Here is a 21,698-nt window from a genome sequence, read left to right as displayed (position 1 = left end):
ACCTTAGGTGTATGTGGCTGGTGCCTTAGCCGCTTGAGCCACAGGCCCTGAGCCAGTAGCAACATTTATAAGGGTAAAAAAAAAAAAAAATAGAGCATACCAAGTATCTCTCACAGATCCCTGGTGAAGTACAGCATACCCACATGATAGAATATTACATTGCCATTAAAAGTATCATATTGAAGATACTTTTGAATATGATGGGTTTGGTTGTAGGCATGGCACTTGTCCTTAAATGTAAACTCCCATTCAGTCACAAGATATACGATTAGTTTATGTACCGTTAAGAAAGGGAAGGGTGCTGCCAATTATAATTGAAGGATGCCACCAATTATAAGACACATCCAGATTTCAGGGATGTTACAATGGGAATATCTTAGAATTTTCATCTTAGATTCAGCAAAATATGGCAGGTCTGTGAGGCTGTTAGGCTCATTCATCTAGATGAGAGCGGCCTTCTTCAGTAAAGTCAGGAAGGCACCAGAAAGCCGGAAATTTCGTGACCAGGCATTGAGGCAAGCAAAGGCCATCACCTTGTTACCTAGATGGTTTTTAAACCATGGATCTTATTCTGCCAGGTTCTCCTTGTCTGAGAGAATAACATTGCCCTTGTAAGATTATTTTGAGAATTAATTTTAAAGTAATGACTGCAAAGCCCATGTGAGCCCTAGAAGAAGGGAGGGGGACAGCGGCTACAGGGCTGGGGAAACAGTGCCTTGGGTGAACCTGCCAGTGGCAGGCAGAATGCTGAGGGGATATGGAGGCATCCCCAGGGCCACTTGTCTCTTAGTTGTTTTTCTGGCTGTAAAGGTAGCACTGTCCTTGGTTAAAAATGTTTAAAGTAAAGAGGACTCGACATGAGAAAATACTCATAATCCCTTTGTCTGGGGTGGAGATATATTAGCATGTTTCCACCTAGGTTCGAGGGTTTGAGGTTTGTTTTTGTGTTATTCCGTTTGGGGGGTTGGTTTTTTGCTTTCTTTTAGGCAGTTGAAATATTCCTGGCAAAGCAACTCGGTTTCCAGTTATTGATTTGTTTGGGCCTTTTAGTATGTGTAAGCATTTTTCATATCACATAAAAACTCTCTTTAGACATCATTTATAAAGGCCACATATATCCCATCAGGGAGTCCCAAGAGTTTTTAGCTGTGATTGTGGATCAGAATCACCTGTGGGGCTTTTAAAACAGCAACTATGTGAGCCCCAGTCACAGATTTTTATCAAGTTTCCTCAATCTGAAGTCGGTGCTGAGTTCTGCCACGTTATCCTCATGCTGGTCTTTTTTGATTGTCACTAACATTCATGGTTTGGGTTTGGGTTTTAGTTTTGCTTTGTTTTTTTTCTTTTTCTTTCTTTCTTTCTTTTTTTTTTTTTGAGACGTGGTCTCGCTCTGTTGCTTGGGCTGGAGGGCAGTGCATTGTTATAGCTCACTGCAGCCTCAAACATCTGGGCTCAAAGGATCAAAGCTCAGCCTTCCGAGTAGCTGGGACTAAGGTGCACCACCAAGCCTTGCTAATTTTTCTATTTTTTGTAGAGACAGAGTATTGCTATTGCCCAGCCTGGTCTTGAACTCCTGAGCTCAAATGATCCTCCTGCCTCATCCTCCTAGAGCACTAGGATTACAGGCGTTAGCCATTGTGTCCAGCCCATTTCACAATTTTAAACCACACTGTGCTAAACATCTCTATATAAATCTTTGTGCATGGTCTGAATTACTTTCTTAGGCAGATTTCCTTACATGGATTTACTGAGTCAAAGGATCCATGAACACTTAGGCCTTTGATACATAAGGTGAAGGAGGGAGCTTGTGGCCAGAAACAGGTGGAAGTCTATAGAGGGGAGCCCCTGAGACAGATGGCAGGGCAGGGCCTATGGACAGCAGGAGACTGGGAGTGAGGAGAGCCTTCAGGTTACAGGGGGGTGCTCCAGGCTCGAACAGGTTACTTCACCTCCCTCTTCCTCAGCTCTTCAATAAAATGCGTCTGTAATCCCCTCCATGCAGGATTATAGAGAAGCTTACATAAGCCCAGCACAGTGCCTGCCCTGTCAGCCCTGTGAAGACTAGCACTGCCCTGTCCCTAACCTGTCTGCTCTCTGCTGAGGAGGCCCCCCAGCCTGGAGCAGGTGGGGGAACAGCTCCTTCCCGCCATCCAGTGCCCCACCTGGCTCTGTGAGGAGGGTCAAGCCTTGGCCTTTGAGTCAGAGATGGACAGTTTCCCCTCTGCAGCCCAGTTGGAAGGCCCTTTCCCTGCCTCAGAGCTCACTTGAGATTTCTAACTCCTTGGCTTATTTTTTTTCCTTTCCTACTGGAAAAAATTCAAAATTCAGCTGGCCAGGGAGACTCTTGAGCTTTGTTTTCTTTCTGTAGCCCAGGAGGAGGAGGAAGGGAGCTGCTTGCTAAGGCCTAGCCCTGGGCCAGGTTCCAGGCTGCCCCTCTGCATCCAGGTCTCACATCTCCTGCAGGTCTACAAGGAGGCCAGAGCCCAGCCCAGAGCAGGAGGGCCGTGTTGGCTCACTGGTGGTGTTTTTCTTTAGGGCCAGGCGAACCATTTTAGAGGGCTTTCTCAAATCAAAAAGTGCGATGCCCAAGGGGTCCAGTCACAGCCAAGTCTACCAGCTCCTCTGTGGCCACCCACCAGTGGCTTCACGTCCGTGATGGCAGCCATTGCCGCAACGGCCCCTCACTAGCCACCGCACAGATGGTGGATGGAACTCAGCCTGGCAGTGGCTTCCTGCAATACCGTGGAGCCAGGGGACTGCCTCCAAACCTAGGCTTCCCCCACCACACCCTCTCATCTGTCTTTGTTCTAGTTTCCACATGTCCCGTGTTAGTAACCCTCTCTCTGCCTTTCCAGTACCAGGCACAGGTTACTAGTACTACATACTACACAGTATGTAGGTGTCAGTGAGCATATTTTGGAATAATGGCTAGAAGAATGGCTGAAGGAAATTAGGAATGGAGAAGTGTTGGAGGCAGCAGTTGGGCCTCAGCCACTGTTTGGCGTGTGTACATTGTATCCTGTCCTGTCTTTGGGCTCTGGAGGTTGTGGCTGCCTGAGAGAAGGGAGGGTGTCTGCAAATCACAAGGGCATATGACCCATTTTAGGTCACCTGGAGAAAATCAGATGCAAAGCCCAAGATATTTAACAATATCGGCCAAGCCAACTTGTTCTTCTCTACTTAAATGACAGAACCACAAGCAGCCAGGCAGCCCCAATCGGAGAAACCCCCTTTATCCATGTCAAGCAACAGCCCAGGCTCCAGCTCATTTATTTAGGCCTTTCTTGCTCTCTGACACGCCTCCTAGCAGTTGCCAGGCAACTCTGGGAGTAGCAGTGTGTGTTAGGGATTAACTAGTTAGGGCTGGGGTCCTTTTTGGCAAGAAAGGGATAAAAGACAAATGATTTTAATTGCTAGGCCAAGGATCCTTTCTCCGCTTGGTGGAAGATTGCAACTTTTGGCAGATGTATATAGCCGTGTGCTTCTTGAATTTGCCTTGAATGTTCCCCTTTCTCCCTTCTAGGGAGAACAAATGTTTAAAAGAATCTTTTACCTCACTCCTTTGTTTAAAATTATATCATCATGAAATCTGAGTAAGACTAACCCACCCCCTTTGAAAGACATAGCACAATGGTCTCAGTTTTAAAGAACTTTCAAAAATAGATTTGTGTGCTCTCATTTCATCTCTTTTTGCTCCAAGTTTCTTATTTCATACTTCATACTACACAGAGTGGTTCTCAGACTGTGCATTTGAAGGTATTGCCCTGTGCCTGGCCCGCTATAGGTCCCTGGTTAAAGAGCAAAACCCATCCTCAGACCCTGGTGCTTGGAGATGCATCCTCTGCTGTGCCGGTGCCCATGGAAGGTAGATAGAGGACTATGGGAGTTATGTCCTCACTGTGCTCGTGTGGCCACTTAGGGCTTCCCTGAGATAAATGAAGCGTAGCCCCTGCCCTCAGGGGCAAAGCCGAGGCTGGGGCAGCCAGCAAACCCCCTACACAGGAGCGGCCAACTCCCCCAGTCTTACTGGCTTAGTCTATCCCATGAGGCTGGCATGGACCCCTGTGGCCTGGTGTCATCCACCTTACAGCCCCTGATTTTGCACATGATTCTGCTGAGTCATATTTATCCACCTAAAACCCCTTGAAGACACAGAAGTTAAGATAAAAGCAGATTGATAGCCTGGCTTTCAAGCATGAATGCACGAGGCTGTGTTGGAGCAGGTTGTGAAAACACCACATACGTCTGCATCCTGGTTGAGTAACCCTGTTGATCTCATGGTTTTCTTATTAGGAAAAAAAACTAGTTTTATATTTGTTTTTAGTATAATGGAAAATAGGAAAATGTTCCCCAAAATAGAAAAATTAAAATATCATCATAATCCTACCAAACTTACCTTTTATATATACTCTTTATTTTTCATGATGCAAAAGGTTTACATAGCTACAGTCATATCTAATTTAAAAGTTTTTTTCTTCCCCATTTAACATGATGTCATACGGATTTTTACATAGCTGCAGAATATGCCATTAAGTACGGCTACCATAATTTCTGTAACTGTTCTCCCATGCTAGACATTTAGATTGTCTGCAATATTTTTGGTATTATAATTAATATTCCACCAGACATCTTTGTGAATAAAGCTTTGAAATTATATATTTTTAAGCCTTCTGAGTAGAAGAAATAAAAGTCTATGGGGAGGAGTCTTAACTATGGGGACCAACTTGTCACAACGTCATGAAGCGGCCCATTTCAGTTGACTCAGCCTAAGCGTGGTTGAAGATGGAATGAAATAAGGGCCCTGGATAGGATGGGTGGGGTGGTGTGTGCTCCCTGCCCTCCACAAAGAAAAGCAGAGGATGCAAAGGAACGTGATTAATATGCCTCCATCTTGTGCTAAAAAGAAGGTTCAAGGAACCCTTAAGACACTGTGTACAGAACAGCAAGATGAGAAATAAGAAAATAAGGAAACCAGGGGTAGGGAGAAATTAGGGAAACTGGGTGAAACCCAGAACAGTCTGATGTGTGTGCGTCTCTGCAAGCCTCCAGGTCCTTCACACTGCGTGGAAATGGTGGAGCTGGGACTCAACCCCATCTGCTTAAGGAGCCAGTTCTTTAAAAGTTGTGTTTATAACACACACACACGGTTTATATACAGCAGAACCCTGTGAGCTGACCACCCAAGGAACTGTAACAGACTGGTCAACACACAGAGGTGGTCAACATAAAGAACTAGGCCTACTGGACTGATAAATACATGTGGTGCATGTCTGGTCTATGAAAATTAGGTCAACCTAAGGAGATGGTAAATATAAGGACATGGCCAACTATGGAGGTTCCTGAATATGTATAACATAAAATTGGCCATTTGAACCATTGTGAAATACACATTTCGGTGCAATTGACTGCGTTCACAATGTTGTGCAACTATCACTACTGTTTTCATCACCCCTCAACAGAAACTCTGTACCCTTCAATCAATAACGTCCCACTTCTCTCTCCTGCAGCCTTGGGTAATCTCTAATCTATGTCTCTGTGAATTTGCCTATTCTGGGTATTTCTTAGAAGTATTAGTCATATCATATCTGTCCTCTTGATGTCTGGTATTTATATTATTTCATTTAACTTGGTTTCACAATTTATGCAGGTTATAGCAAGCCTTATAACTTAAGTCCTTTTTAAAACAGAATAATATTCCACAGTGTGTGTGTATACAAGATCTGACAATTAAGTTCATGAACCCATCCTAAAAAAATGCTGCATATCTCATTGCCAATACTATTATGGTCACCGTTGAAGTACTCCCCTTGGGAAGCTATGCACCAACGCCAGCACCAAGTTCACCCTTCAAAGCAATTTTGGAACTCTTTCTAGAATGACTAAAGCTGTTGTTATACAGCATATTGAAACACAACAACAATAATGAATGCTACTCAGCAAGACATCACCACACATTGACACAAAAACAATTGTGAGATACTAATATACCAAGGTTATGCAACCTTACTGACTGTGTTGTTTATACAGTGCTGCCAACCTAAGCTCATGATGGCAAGTTTGCAACCTTAATTGTCAGACCTTCATACCACAATAGTTCTGATGGTTATTCAAAAAAAAGACTTTAGGCTCGGCGCCTGTGGCTCAAGCGGCTAAGGCACCAGCCACGTACACCTAAGGTGGTAGGTTCGAATCCAGCCCGGACCCGCCAAACAACAATCATGGCTGCAACCAAAAAATAGCCGGGCGTTATGGCGGGCACCTGTGGTCCCAGCTACTTGGGAGGCGGAGGCAAGAGACTCGCTTGAGCCCAGGAGTTGGAGGTTGCTATGAACAGTGACGCCATAGCACTCTACCCAGGGGGACAGCTTGAGGCTCTGTCTCAAAAAAAAAAAGACTTTAAAAATTGCTTCAGAGGCACTGGCATCAGTGCAGAGCTTCCCAAGGTGAGTAGCTCGTAGGTAAATAACCGTAGTGATGTTCACCACTGAGATATACAGCACTTTTTCTAGGATGAGTTTGCGAACTTAATTATCAGATCTGGTATGTAGTGCATACACACACATTTTGTTTATCCATTCATCTCTTGATGGACACTTGTGTTGTTTCCACCTTTTGAATATTATGAATAATGCTGCTATGAACACACTTTGTAGGAAAAGTGCATGAAAGTTTTTTTTGTTTGTTTTTCCCTGAGACAGGGTCTCATTCTGTCACCCAGGCTAGGGTGCAGTGGTGTGATCAAAGCTCAATGTCCTGGGATCAATTAATCCTCCTGCCTCAGCCTTCTGAGTAGCTGGAACTACCAGAACGTGCCAGCTGGTTCAGCAATTTTTTGTTTTATTGTAGAGACAGGGTCTTACTCTGTTGTACAGGCTGTTCTCAAACTCCTGGGCTCAAGCAGTCCTCCCCCCTTGGCCTCCCAAATTGCTAGGATTATAGCCACTGGCCACCACGCCCTACCTGTGAATGTTTTTCTTATTTGCCATTTTATTTTAGGCAGGCCATTAGGCTACCACGCCCTGCCTGTGAATGGTTTTCTTATTTGCCAGTTTATTTTATTATAGGGAATTATAGCCAAATCCTCTAGGCCTGAGCTAACCAGATGTACTGACCTGAGGAGTCTAAGGTGGACTAGGGAAGGGGCTAGTAACTTATTGGTTACCATATTTTCTCATTTTAGTGGTCATCCAATGTCAAGGTCATGTCCTGGGAATGAAGCGGAGATAAGGGGAAGTACTTTCACCCCTGGGACTCCAGGCACCAGCACTGTAGCTTTGTGGCTCTAAGTGGCTAAGAAAGGCCACTGAGTGTGATAGAAAGAACATGACATTTGGAGTCACTTGGGGTTTAACTCTGGCTCTGTCATCCCTGGAAGACTTTGGAAGTCACTTAGCCTTTCTGAGCCTCAATTTTCTCATTTGTAAAAGGGAAATAACCCCACCTTGTAGAACTATTGGGAAAAGTAGTAATACTGCATGTAAAACACCAGCACGGCGCCGTGCTGATGGTAGGTATTAACTACATGGTAGTGACCATTCCTGGGTGACAGGCAAGTGAAGGGGGAAGAGAAGAATGAGACTGCCACTTTCTAGAATAGTGGAGTCCCTACCTGTTCAGCTCATGTCAGAGTACCTGCACCTATGCGAGACATAATGAAATTCTGGCCCTTTTGGATCTATCTTTTGAGCTAATTGTACAACTTTGGCATTTATCTCAAATGATACATAAAGGATTTAAAAGAAATCATGTTATTTCCTTTACTATTTACTTGGTATTTATTCACTCATGTAAATGGGGTGGTAGGGACCAAGGACTTAAAAATAGGGTCATTTTAAAAATTAGAGTTAGAGTTTTTAAAAAACATATGCACATGTACAGTTGAGTTGGTTGGGGGTTTTTGTTTGTTTTGCTATTTCACCAGAACATTTTTTGCCTATTGAAAAAAGATTCCCATCATTCAGTATTGGCGTCAAATCTCCACTGTCCACATCACAGGGACACTGAGGTTGCTCAGGAAAACAGTTTGGGTATCCTGTTACCTTGGAATCACACAATAAATGATGGACAAACTGAGAATCATTGTTCTAGAAGTAGACTACCCAGGTAAAATATAGAGATAAGATAGAGATGAGAACTGGTAGGAAATGTGCTTAAATACTGTGATCAAGCTCAACGGAATGATTTCAAAGAGCATCGCTGAATATGATCAGAATGAAATTGCTACATGATCTAAAATACTTGAAAAATAAAACACAACTAGCATGTCTTAGACTAATCCTGCAGGAAGTGTGAGCTCTGATTTGGTCTCATTTAATAATCCTGGCTCTTTTCTGGCTTTGCTCCTTTAGGAAGGGGCCATGTCGTGTGTGCCTTGGTGTCTCTCACAGGTCTAGTATTTGATAGGTTCTCACTAAATGTCTGTTGAATGAAAGGATTAACAAATGAATGACTGATATCTCTTTTCCCTTGCTATGCATCAGAAAGACTGGTATTCATATTCGTATTTCAGTGTTGTATTAGTAAAAAAAAAAATTATTTATAGCTTCATCTTAGATTATGAGAAGAATAGGCCCACACAGACACCGCACAATGAATGTGTAAATGTAAAACAAAGGCTCAGCCCAGCAGCTGCTTGGTGGCTAACCATAGGCATTTAGGGTCTGGAGAGGATTGTCCTCTGTGAAATGATTATGTGCAGTAAATATTCTGTTCTAGTTAGAAATAGACAAAAGGGGAGTGCATTTGTGGGTTATGCAGAATCAGTGGTGGCAGTTTTAAGGACCGTATCTTTGTGAAAGCAGTGGCAAAGAGAAATGGTGGTTGTTACTGGTGTTTTAAATCAGAATATCTCACTGTAGAGTCTTACTTTTTCACCAAGACTCTGAGAATGGAATGTTTCTCATCCATTTTCAAGCAGCAATAACATTTGACAATTTGGAGCCTGGAACAGCAACATGAGTTCATATGCATAGCTGGACTGTGAGCTTCTTAAGAAGAGGATGTCTTAGTTTTTATACCCTCAGCACACCATAGAGACTCGGGAACATAAGATGGAGGGGTGGTAGGTTTGTCCTATGGAGGACGTTATTGTATGTATGATGGTTAGAGGATAAAATTGTAGATTTCCTCCCTCCTACCCTTGGACATGTATGGATACATTCTCTGCAGTACACAGCTCCATCGCATCCACTTACACTACCCTTCCACAAAGAAGGGAAGCCTGCTCCAGGGGGCAGTGGGGTGTCGTGTTTGCACGTGTATCCCTGGCATAGAGCCTCGTACACAGAAGAAGCTCAGTGCTGTCCGTTGAATATATGAAATTATCATAATGCCTTAGTTGTTTGGGAACTATAAAACATTTTGTTAAATAAGTCATTAAGACTTGAAGTTTTGGCTTGGCGCCTATAGCTCAACTGGCTAAGGCGCCAGCCACGTACACCTAAGGTGGCGGGTTCGAATCCCCAGCCCGGACCTGCCAAACAACAATGACGGCTGCAACCAAAAAATAGCCGGGCCTTGTGGCGGGCGCCTGTGGTCCCAGCTACTTGGGAGGCGGAGGCAAGAGACTCGCTTGAGCCCAGGAGTTGGAGGTTGCTGTGAGCTGTAATGCCATGGCATTCTACCCAGGGCGATAGCTTGAGGCTCTGTCTCAAAAAAAAAAAAAAAAAGACTTGAAGTTTTATGGAAAAGAAAAGAATGTCAAGCATTTATTTTATGCCAGGCTCTTCACATATATTCCTTTATTTGATTTTTACAGTCCCCATGTGGAGAGTGTGGTGTAGCCCATTTTACTGATGAGAAACCGAGGCTCAGAAAGGTTATGTCACTTTTTAAGAAGTGGCAGAGCTAGGACTCAGACTCTCCATCTGCCTGATTCTGGAGACCATGCTCTTTCCCCTCACTGCTCTCCACAACGGTGATTACCATATGGTCCATGTTACATGCAATTTGAGGGCATTTCAGGAGAAAACGGAACTGGTTTCCTCTTAGGAGTCAATTTCTCTAATCTGCGCAAATGTTTCTTGACAAATACGAGTTAAACTAACACCATTTATAAACTATTTTGCAAGGGGCAAATGTCAAAATTTTATATATCTCTCTTAAAACATTCCTTTAATAGATAATTTTAATTGCCTAATATTTTGTTGTTTAAATATTGGATATTTATAGTGATAATTGGATGAAAAAGTAAAACACCAGTAGTGTAGCCCTTCCTCCTCTTTTCCTGGGCTGACACCTAGTGGCTACTTTTCTCACTGCAGTGTTAATCCATGCTGCTTGGGGGTGGTTTTTCAATTGATTTTATGACTTAAAAAAAATAGATTCTTGTCATTATAACAAAAGTAGGCACATTAATATAAAGTTGACTTATTAGATATCATCTTAGCAATATAACTTTTATTTATTGTGAATTTTAAGTCAGTTATAATCAAGCGTTGATAGCAGAAAACAGGACAGGCATTTGAAATCTTGGGATACTTGTTGCCCCTGCAGATGTGACCCGGTGCCCACTCTGCGCTGGACACTACACTGTCTTGCGCACACTGACAGACCTGGTTCTTAAGGACGGTGCAGGGGCAGAGAAGGAAAGTAAGCACTGTTGCCCTAAAAGAGAGATGACTGCTACAGTGGAGTGTCGTGTGTGGTGATAGACACTCAGATGCAGAGCTGACACTTCCGCCTGGGTGCTGAGGGGACGCCTTCCAGGGTACCTTGCACGTGGGATGAGGAACGGGCATTCCCCAGGAGCAGGGCAGGAGAGGCACATGCGGAGAGGCACATGCAGAGAGGCAAAGCCCTGAAACAACGCGGAGTGGTGGGGTTCTGTGAGCAGGTGCGTGCGTAGAGCATAGGCGGGAAGGAGGGTGGCTGGGGGTGCAGCGGACAGTGTCAGCGTCCAGTCCGTGAGGGACCTTGAAGGCCACTGAAGGACTTAGCACTAGTACCTTGAACCAGCATTTCTGGAACCATGTTCCTTGAAATATTAGACCCTCAGGTGTTGGTATGTTTTCTGTTCCCATAAAATTCAGGACTGTTGCATTTCACATACTGTAACCTTTTTTCACACAGCACATTACAAAGCCCAGCTGTGGAGTAGTCTGGTTAACTTGTTTAATCCAGCATTTTTCAGAACCCTTTTCCTCACAAAATACCTATGAACATTCCATGCATAGAGTACTCCTCCCAGCAGCTTGGGAAGCACTGTGGGTGCTAATGTTGATGGTGAATTTTTCTTGCTCTAGGACCAGGGAATTAGGAGACCAGTTGTGTTCATTTTACCCCACTCTCAGGGCTGTGAACCTCAAAGAAAAGCACATTCTTTTTTCAAAGCTTTTCTTGTCTGGTGGGACAGAGGTTTGGGGCCAACAGGTGGTCCTGAGACGTAGAGTCCAGTTGTCATTCGGCTTCCCCAGCTCAGGACCCCAGGCTGCCACTTGGTCCCCAGGTCCAGCAGCTTACTCAGTATCAGTTAGGATCAATCCAGGACACAGAAACACTTTGGTGTTTATAATGCAAGGAAATGGTTGCTCAAGTGATAGAGAGGCTGAGACTCAGAAGAGGGCAGAGAGGTAATCCAGAGATTAGGAATAGCAAAGGTGGTGTTCCTGAGTCCAAAGTCCAAGGGTTACTTGACCAAAGCTGGTACCTATGAGTCTGTGCAGTGGGCACTCAAGTCAGGGAGGAGGAGAGCCATTGCTGGACAGCCCTCCCAAGCAGAGAGAGGGTGGAGAGAGACTCAAGCTTCTCTCCTCCATTCTCTTCTTCCTAATCTCTCACTGTTGCCTCACATGCACCAGCCTGCTATGGGAGCCCCAGGAACTCTGCGTGCAGAGGTCAGCCTCCTGTCTATACTGAGCAGAACGGTAGGGTGAGTCTGAGGTCAAGCAGGCTCAGAACTAGCATTACCAGATGCCAGATAGTAAGGCTATTTAGCTCCCAGGCAAATAATACATGATGAATAAGTTAAAAAGCACCTTGATTTGTAGTTAGACTTGATGCCAGAGTGGACTCTGCCTCTTCTAAGCTGTGTGACTCTAGGCAAGTTACTTTACCTGGCTGAACCCTATTTTCTCAGCTATAAAACAGACAAGAGAATATCTGTTTAAATGTTACCTTCAACAGAGCTTCACATACATCTTGCTGGTTCCTGGTTTATAATGAAACAAGAATAAGGTAATTTGAAACTTTATAGGCTTAGCCCAGAGCTAACAGGAATGTCAGACACCCACAAATGTTGATTGACTGCCCCCAAACTTCAGTGACTATGCTGACGTTTTATTAGCTAGCATTTACGATTTAGTAGATACCTTATTTCTTATCTTAATATATTCTCTTTCTGGAGGCATGGAGGTGAGGGAAAGCTTGTAAAATGTAGAATAGTATATGACAGTGGCGTAGAGATACCCTTCGTGTATTGTAGCAAGCGGTTTGGTACAGACGAAAGCAAATTGAGATTCCGGCAGAGCCACCACTTAAGGGCTGTGAAACCTTAGGAATCCCTCCCTCCCTGAACCACAGGTTTTTCATTTGTTCAATGCGGATAAAAATGCCACCCTCATAGAATTGTTTTAAGAATTAAATACAATGGCAGGTGGTGTGTTGTCTTCTGTTCATCTTCTCTGCCCTCCACGACAAACTTTTTATCCAGTGAATGCCCGATTCACCAGCAATCACATTCCATGGAGGCGTGGCAGGATTTTCGGAAAGCCTTTAACTGGAGATTATTTATGTTTGGTTTGCTGGTCCCTGTTAGTAATGTGACCTGGCAGGTCTCCACTCAACCCTGCTTCCATCAGTCACAGCTCACTGGCATTATTCATAAGCCAGTTGCTTGAGACTTTCTGTGCCCGTATTCCTACTGCAATGCATTTTCTCTCCCATCTTTAAAGTAAAAGTGCTCTGTAGACTTTGAGGTTGTTCTGAGCAAGTCAACTGACAGCTTAAAAGGCCTTTATCCTCAAAAGGGAAACTTACATCCCAAACTGATTAGTTTTATCCTCAGTTAATAAATGTTTATGTAAAAAAAAGTACGGGAAGGAAAACAATGGTATTTATTGAACATCTACTTCTTGCCCTTTATTTAAATTTTCATGATTTATCACGCACAGTATTATCTCCAACATGCCAGAGAAGAAACTTTGCACCAAGAGAATTTAAGTAACTTTAAACAAACATTTACCGAGACCCTACACAAACCAACACTGTTCTAGACATTTACATGGGGACTTAGCCGGGAACACAGTAATGTCCTGGCCCTCAAATCTCTTATATTTTATGAAGACACGGACAGTAAACAGAGATGAAAGTCCACATATAATGTGTCAGACAGGATTAAGTGTTGAGCAGAGAAAGAAAGCTGACGAAGGGGACAGAGACAGCCCCCAGTGAGGCAGGTGCTGGGGAGAGGTAGAGTCGGATGGGAGCCAGGTCTGTCTGCCCCTGGAACTCACGTTTTTCCACTGGTCCCGTGCTGCTTCCCATCCTCTTTGGTGATAGTTCCCAGCATCCAGTGAGGAAACATGAACTCCAGCATCTTGCCTCTTAGTCTGGAGTTGATAATTCAATGTGGCAGGGTGGCGACTCCGCATTCCTAGGGTACAGAAAACATTTTTGCTGCACTCCCTGCTGTCAGCAGCATGTAGCTGTTTCTCTCGTCTCTCTGGTTTCCCAGACACATTTAATCTTGATGCAGAAAGCATCTTGCCAGCTTGGACTCGAGCCCTAGTGCTGAGGAGACCAGTCTGTCCTAGAGGAGAGTCTCTGTGACTGCTGGGCTCAAAGGAACTCGTCACTTTTTTCTCTCCTTCCAAGAAGTAATGCTCTGGGGAGTAGTTTATGTAATCTTAATATCTGTTTCCTCATTTTTAGGATCCAGTAAATCAAATCTGATTCAATAAAGTGGCGCTGGCACCAACCTGCCAGGCCCAGTGGCAAGCACCAAAAAAGAGGGGTCAAAGGAGTCAGGAAGACCTAGACTCAAATACTATACCAATACTTTTCTGTTTATGTACTTTAGGGCAAGTTAATTAACCCCTCTGTATTTCAGTTTCCCCATCTGTAAAATGGGGAGAATAAATGTAATCTGCCTCAGAGGATTGGTGTGAAGATTAAATGAGATAATACAGCATGGCACTTGATAAGAGCTTATAACACTAGTTTTAAAAATATGTTAAAATAACCCTTTACTTCCCAGCTGAGTTTACAGTCTGTCCTATGAGGAAACAGTAGAGTAGTTAGGAAATTTTCTTTCTAAAAGGATGTGTATTTTAATGAAAAATATGGTAATAATCTGTATCATGGGGCGGCACCTGTGGCTCAAAGGACAGGGTGCTGGCCCCATATGCCAGAAGTGACGGGTTCAAACCTAGCCCTGGCCAAAAACTGCAAAAACAAAAAATAATAATCTTTATCATGATGACACTTTACGAAGAAATGTTGACATTCAATCATTCTAGAATTTCCCTCTAGATAGACACTATCGTACTTTTAAAAAGAACTTTTTATTGTAAAATAAAACTGATAAAGAAAACTGTCCTAATCAGATGAATGGCTTAATGAATCATTGTTAAGACCAATACTTTCTTTCTTTTTTTTTTTTTTTTTTGAGACAGAGTCTCATTTTATCGCCCTCAGTAGAGTGCCATGGCATCACAGCTCACAGCAACTGGGCTTAGGTGATTCTCCTGCCTCAGCCTGCTGAGCAGCTGGAACTATAGGCACCCACCACAACGCCTAGATTTTTTGTTGCAGTTTGGCCAGGGCTCGGTTCAAACCCATCACTCTCAGTATATGGGGCCTGCACCCTACCCGCTGAGCCACAGGCACCGCCCAAGACCATTACTTCTTAAGATAAGAAATAGAACTTTCCGACCCACTCCAGACTCCTTCTATCACAGCCCTTTCCCTTCTGCTGTAAGTAACCACTATCCTGACTTTCAGAGTGATCACGTAAAAAAAAAAGTTTTATCACCCAAATGTTTATTCCTTAATACTCTAGGTTAGTTTACTCTTGTTTTAAGAAAATGATTTTTAACTCTCTTTCATCATATTGGTTTTTCTTCTACCCCTTTCATTTATTTACAGCTTATCTGTTGAGAACCCCAGACCTCTGGAGCTCTCTCCCAGTATGGGTTTTGCTGATGGCACAATCTTGATTCAGTTCACCATGTTCCTCTGTCCTCTGTATTTTCTGCTAATTAACAACTGATCCAGGGATTGGATAAACTGGGGTTCAGTCACTTTGGTGAGACTGTGGGAGGCAAACCAAGTCTGGTTTGTTTCTTAGTGATCTTAGTAGCCAACTATGCATAATGCCTATTCTCTTTATTCCATGGGAGTTGCAAAATGGTAACATTCTACGTTTACAATTTTTTTCTCATTTATGGGTAGAATATTTGTATAAAAAGACATTCCCTCATTTAATATTAGTCACCAAATGATAGAGTTCATATAGCAAAGGCAAGGTGAATATCTGATTCTTTCCCTTTTTTTAACCAATTTTTAATATAACGAATTGGTTCATTACCATCCTCCAAATGTCACTACATCATATATGCATATAATTTGTTATTGCCTGTGGATTTAAATGTATTTGATGGTCCAGTGCAATTATTATCATTATTGAAATTCAAACTCTCATCTTTGGCTAGTGAGAAGTACTTCTGGTTAGCACCTGAGTCCTTTTTTTTGACGTAAACCTTTGATAGCTTTGATAGCTCCTTGCTATCTAATATTACAAGAACGTCCATGCTCATCTTGTAGATTTCCTGCTTCCAAACCTGGAATAAGACATTTCTTCAAGAAGCTCTGGTTCCTTTCATTGAGAAATGTTATTCTAAAACCAAAATCTAGCTTGGGATATTCACTGCTACTGGGTTGGTCATTGTTTCTAGGCCTTTTCAGTGAACAGAGCTAGGAAATGTATGTGTATACAAATATCATGTAAGTTTATATCAATATTTCCAATTAAAATTCAAAACTACAGAGTTTTACTTAACCTCTTTTCTATTACATTTGTATTTCCTTTCATCCATACAGAGAACTTAGGTTTTTGAGGGCCAAAGGAATAATAGCATCCAAATCTTCCATAATTAGACATTTATTTTGATACTCTCAGTAAATAATACAAATACTGTCAGCAGCATGATGACAGAAAACCTTTGAACTTTTTTTGTGTGTTTTTTTCCCTGCTCTTTACCCATTTTTTATTAGTTAGGCTATGTTCCCATTGTTAGAACCTGCAGCCATAGCATGCTACCCTCTCTCCACCTTAGTCTTCGGGTGGCTCTGTCTGTTACCACTAGTCCTTTTTTTTTTTTTTTATTGAATGGTAACTATGTACATTAATGCACTTCTGGGGTACAGTGTAGGGTTTTCACATGCAATCCGAAATACTTCCATCAAACTGGTCAACACAGCCTTCATGTCATTTTCTCAGCACTAGTCCTAATAGTGCAGTCTCTTCAGTCATTTGTGGGCGTTGGAAGTTTGCTCCCTAGTAGATCTTTAGGAAAGTTCCTGAGAACACTATTCCTTCAGCTGTGAAACATCGATAATAGCTTTTCTGTGTCCTTTATACATGCAAGTCAGTTTTATTGGCTGTATTATAACATCTTTGGCTCACACTTTCTCTCCTTGAGTATCTCAAATGTACTCCATTTTCTTCTGGTGAATCTTGCTGTCAGTCTAATGATAATTTACTTTGGCTGATGGCACATGTCCTTTTTTCTAGATGCTGAAGGAATATTTTTTCTTTTACGTCCAGTAATTTTACTAGACTTTCAGGGGTAGTCATTTTGGTTCTGTGGTCTCAGGAGTGCTCTGCCATCCTTCAACATATTGACACATATGGTTTCATATGTCTTTTTAAAAATATATATATTTTTTAATTTGTGCGAATTTATGGGATACATAGGTAACTTTATTACCTTTGTAGGTTGCATCGTGGTCAAGCCAGGACTTCCAGGAATCTCACTGAAAATGTAGATTATACCCGTTAACTCATTTGTCATCATCCGCCCTCCCCACCCCTGCACTCTTCCAGTCGCCATTATCCCTCATTCCACGCTCTCTGTCCATATGAAATAATACAACTTTTTTCAGGAAAACCTTCTTGAATAATAGGTTTTTTGTTTTGTTTTTTTTTTGAGACAGAACCTCAAGCTATCCCCTGGGTAGAGTGCTGTGGCTTCACAGCTCACAGCAACCTCCAACTCCTGGGCTCAAGCGAGTCTCCTGCCTCCGCCTCCCAAGTAGCTGGGACTACAGGCGCCCGCCATAACGCCCAGCTATTTTTTGGTTGCAGCCGTCATTCTTGTTTGGTGGGTCCAGGCTGGATTCGAACCCGCCACCTTAGGTGTACGTGGCTGGCGCCTTAGCCACTTGAGCCACAGGTGCCGAGCCTTGAATAATAGGTTTTAACATCACTTCTGGTTCTTGCATTGTTTTACTTCTGCAGATTCCAGTTTGTCATGTACTCAGCAGTCTTCCTTACCCATCTTCAATATTTTTTACTTCCTTTGAAATCTTTTTTACCTCCTTCTTTGTTTTATTTATTTATTTATTTGAGACAGAGCCTCAAGCTATCACCCTGGGTAGAGTGCTATGGAGTCACAGCTCACAGCAACCTCAAACTCTTGGGCTCAAGCAATTCTCTTGCTTCAGCCTCCCAAGTAGCTGGGACTACAGGCGCCCGCCACAACACCCGGCTATTTTTAGAGATGGAGTCTCACTCTGGCTCAGGCTGGTCTCAAACTCATGAGCTCCCGCAATCCACCCTCCTTGGCCTCCCATGATTACACGCATGAGCCACCACACCCAGCCTGTTTATTTTGTTTTAATATTTTGTTTTAATATTTCACATTAGTACTAAGATATACATTAGTACTAAGATGTAATTCTTTTACTATATTCTGAATTTTAAAATTTTTATGTTTTTCTTAAGGCCTTATCTGTTGAGTTGCTTTATCCTTTTATTTCAAAAGAGTTTTTCTTTTAATTTCTAATATTTTTCTGAGTTCTATCTGCTTATTTCTAAGTCTTTTTTGTAATTTAGATGTATGTTCTTTCGAGCCTTGTACCGTTTTCCTGTCTTCAGCTCACCTGACTCAGCAGTTTTCATCTGTTTTGTGAGTGCATCTCTCAGGCATGCTGCTGTTGTTTATTGTGATTCTGTTGCTTTTTATTTTTCTCGTCATAAATTTGTGTGGGATTTTACCTCCATGATCTTTTGTTATTCATTTTTATGTGAAATTAGGTTTCCTGATTTTAAAATGAGATAAAGTTCAAAAAAGAGTTAAACCTCACAGAGTTAACGACTCCTCTTCTTTTTTTTTAAGTGATGTTCAAAAAATTGACAGCTGCTTTCTGTCGCTTTCTGTGTCCCCTTCCACCACTTCTTTTTCCCTTTCTCTCTCTTCGCTGCTTCTCTCTCATCTTGCTTAATCTTGATTCCACCTTCAGCAGTTTCTTCCCTTTCCTGGAAGGGATTCCTGCTGCTGCCTCTCAGGAGTTCCCCGGGGCCCAGGGGAGTTCTCTCTCTGGGCCCCTTGCTCTTGCTTGCTACAGGAGCTGAAACTCATCCTGTTTTAACTGCTGTTCTCAGTGTCGCACACCAAGTTTTCTATAAGTGGGTGGTGGCTGTTCTGAGGTTCGCTCGTTCTCAGCTCTTGTCAGCACAGATGCCAACACAGAGCAGGTCCATTGGGGGACTGTGCCCCTGATGGTTCATACACACCTGTTTGCGTTTGGGGGGTTCGTCGTTCTCCTAGTTTGTGAATGGTGCGCATGTACGTGAGAGGTTTTGCTGTATAGTCACTCTGCCTTTTGTATGTGGAGATTTGAAGAAGTGGAACTGTCCTACCCACCGCTGGTTACCACTACCAGATTTCCAGAACCCCTTTTTTCTCTTTTTACATCTCTTACTTAGAAATCTAGGAACACTTCCTCAGCCTGACTCCAGGGGCTTTGTTTTGTCTTGTGAAATGCCCTGGTATTGCCTGAGGATAGACGAGAAAGCACATGTCCTTCTCTGCCAAGACTCTGTTTTCTTTAAGGGCCTACGCGTTAAGCTGACAGTCAATGTAAGGTGGATCTGACTTTCCCTTTTTGTAACTGATGATTTGTGTTATTTAAACAGCGTGCAGAGATGTTGATGATCAGTAAGTGAAGATGACGCAGGTACACAAAGGGGCCGGGAAAAAATGCTGAAACTTGGGCGTCACTTTCACGTTCAAATGAACACAAACCAAATAGTTTTGTTACGGAATGATTTCTGATTGTTAAATATTAGAACATGTTAAAGAATTCCCAGTGTATTTTGGGAATGCTAATTTGATATTTTGTTTCATCTTAGAAAAAAAGAAAGAAATCCAGGAAGAGGTAAAGTGTCTTTCGTAACTGTAATAAGTGTCCTGGTGGAACTTATATTCTAGGGCTGAAGCAAAAAATGGAAGGAGTTGATTTCATGAAGTGATCGTTGCTAGGAAGAAAAAACATTGCAAAGGGGAAGCAGGAGAGTGGGGCAGGGGTTGCTAGTGCCCTTCTCCAAAGAGGTGACTTCTGATCTGAATCCCAAATAATGAGCAATGTCAGATGTACAAATCACTGGGATGTGAGCCCTCCGGGCAGAACATACAGCAAGTAGAAAAACCCAAGGTAGAGTGAGCCCCACAGGGAGGAAGGAAGCAAGACAGTGTGACGGAAGCAGAGTGGACATGGAGAAAGGCGTCGGAGATGGAATCAGAGGGGCAGGCAAGGCCTGAGTCACAAAGAAGCTAGTGGGCTTGGGGAAAGAGTTTAGATTGTAATTTAAGCACAGCAGAAACCGCTGGAGGGACTTTATCGTTATCATTATTATTATTATTTGGAGGAACTTTAAACAAAAGAGTAGCATGATCTGGCTTAACTTTTAAGACATTTGCTTTGACTGCCATAGGGGCCTATGTGTGGAAATCAAGTAACAGTTTAAGGAGAGACCACTGCAGGCAGCATAAATGGTGAGATGTGGTCAGATCTGGGGGATTATTTAGGGGGAAAAGTAACAGAACTTGCTAATATGCTGGGTGAGGAGAATCAAAGATGTCTTCTAGGTTTTTAGTTTACCTCTGGCTTTTTGTTTCTTCCAAGAGAAGTTTAGATAGGACTTTGACTCTAAACAAATAAAGTCACTATTAAGCAAGTAAAAAAAAAAAACAGAAAATAGCCCCAAACTGAAAGACAGTATTCAATATTTACTTCTAACTTTTCCAACCAAAAAAAGACTTGATTTCTAGATTATATAAAGTATTTCTGTAAATGAATAAAGATTGAAATGGGAAGGATGTGAAAGACACTTCTCTGGAAAGGTACCACGAATGGTCCATAAACTTAGGAAAATATACTCAAGTTCCTCAATAATCAAGGAAACCACACCCAGACCAAGGCAGGATTTCATTTTGTGCACATTAAATTGGCAAAAATTAGTCAGATTCTTACCCTGGTGAATATGTGGAGCAGCAGCAGCTCTTTTGAAAGTATTTTGCTGGTGAGAGTACAGGTAGTACCATGATTTTGAAAAGCAATTTAGCATTATCTTATAGAGTTGAAACCTTTGCCCATTTAGGCTAAGAGACGTATATTAAAATGTTCATGTCAGCAAAACACTGGAATCAATTCAAATACATATTAAAGGATAATAGAAGAATAAATCATAGTGTATTTATGAAATGAAATACTACATAGCTATGACCTATGAACAGTCACGAATATTATTCCAACTATAAGCAACAACATAAATGAATCTTGGAAACGTACAGTATGACACTAATTTTTAAGGCTCAATAGTAAGCAAAACTAAAAATTATTCAGACCACCTACATGTGAGATAGAACTTAAAAAAACCCAAAACTTTCGGAAATGAAAAACAGATTTGGGGGTAAGAGTGGGGTCTGGGGGAGAAGCAGGAGGAGACAGTGGAGAAACATGCAGACAAAGCAAGGAGGCTGATAGTGGCTGTTTCGTTAGTTAGAGACTAAGTACATAAATATAAATTCTGTGAGAAATTAAAGGAAATTCAATAGAATTACAAAATGGAGGAAGTATTAATAATTTCCAAACTCTGACCTTCACAATACTATGTTTATAATCTAGTTCAGAGAGTCCAAGGTCTGGGCCCCTCTGAGGCCCACACATTTCAGGCTTCCCAAGAATCTTGAAATGTGACTTGACCTAGTAGGCTGAGATTCTGGGTTCCCCAGTAGCCATGGAAGAGAGGAGGATGGTTCAACTTGAATGTGAGTAAACATTGTTTCCCATGTTTTTTTTTAACTTTCTTTTTTTTTTTTTTATTAATTGATAGCTGTATACATTTATGCATGCATGGGTTTTTAGTAACTAAGCACAGGAAATCTAGCTCAGCCTTTACCTTTTACTTTACTGACCTTTCTAGGAAGAAAGAACTTAGAGACTGTTGGACAAGTAAATTATCCCCTGCAGCTTTGAACAAAGAGTCTCAGAATGACGTCATGGGTTGCCCTCTGTAGTGCCAGCATCCAGCACTCTAAGACCTATCTCAGTGGTTGGAAGACTCTTTCCTCCAATTCCCAGCACTTCAGACACTCCATCAGGACAGATACACAAAAAGAAATTACAAGTTACCAACCTCCAGTCTCTAAGAGGTTTGTCTTTCTAAACTCTCCGTGGATAGCACAGCAAATGGC

General features: G+C 42.4%; 1 protein-coding gene and 1 non-coding gene across 5 annotated transcripts in view; both read left to right on the top strand.

Moving 5' to 3' along the window:
- Positions 1 to 21,698, top strand: part of DENND1A (DENN domain containing 1A) — a 528,338-nt gene that overhangs the window by 371,867 nt on the left and 134,773 nt on the right. The gene's annotated exons all lie outside the window — the stretch shown is intronic.
- Positions 18,942 to 19,078, top strand: LOC111723721. The gene has a single exon (XR_002772208.1). It is a non-coding gene; the product is annotated as a small nucleolar RNA SNORA49 (small nucleolar RNA).

Source organism: Otolemur garnettii, unplaced genomic scaffold, assembly GCF_000181295.1.
Source record: "Otolemur garnettii isolate 467f Iridium unplaced genomic scaffold, OtoGar3 scaffold00014, whole genome shotgun sequence".
Classification (NCBI taxonomy): Eukaryota; Metazoa; Chordata; class Mammalia; order Primates; family Galagidae; genus Otolemur; species Otolemur garnettii.
This window is presented reverse-complemented; position numbering and strand designations above follow the sequence as displayed.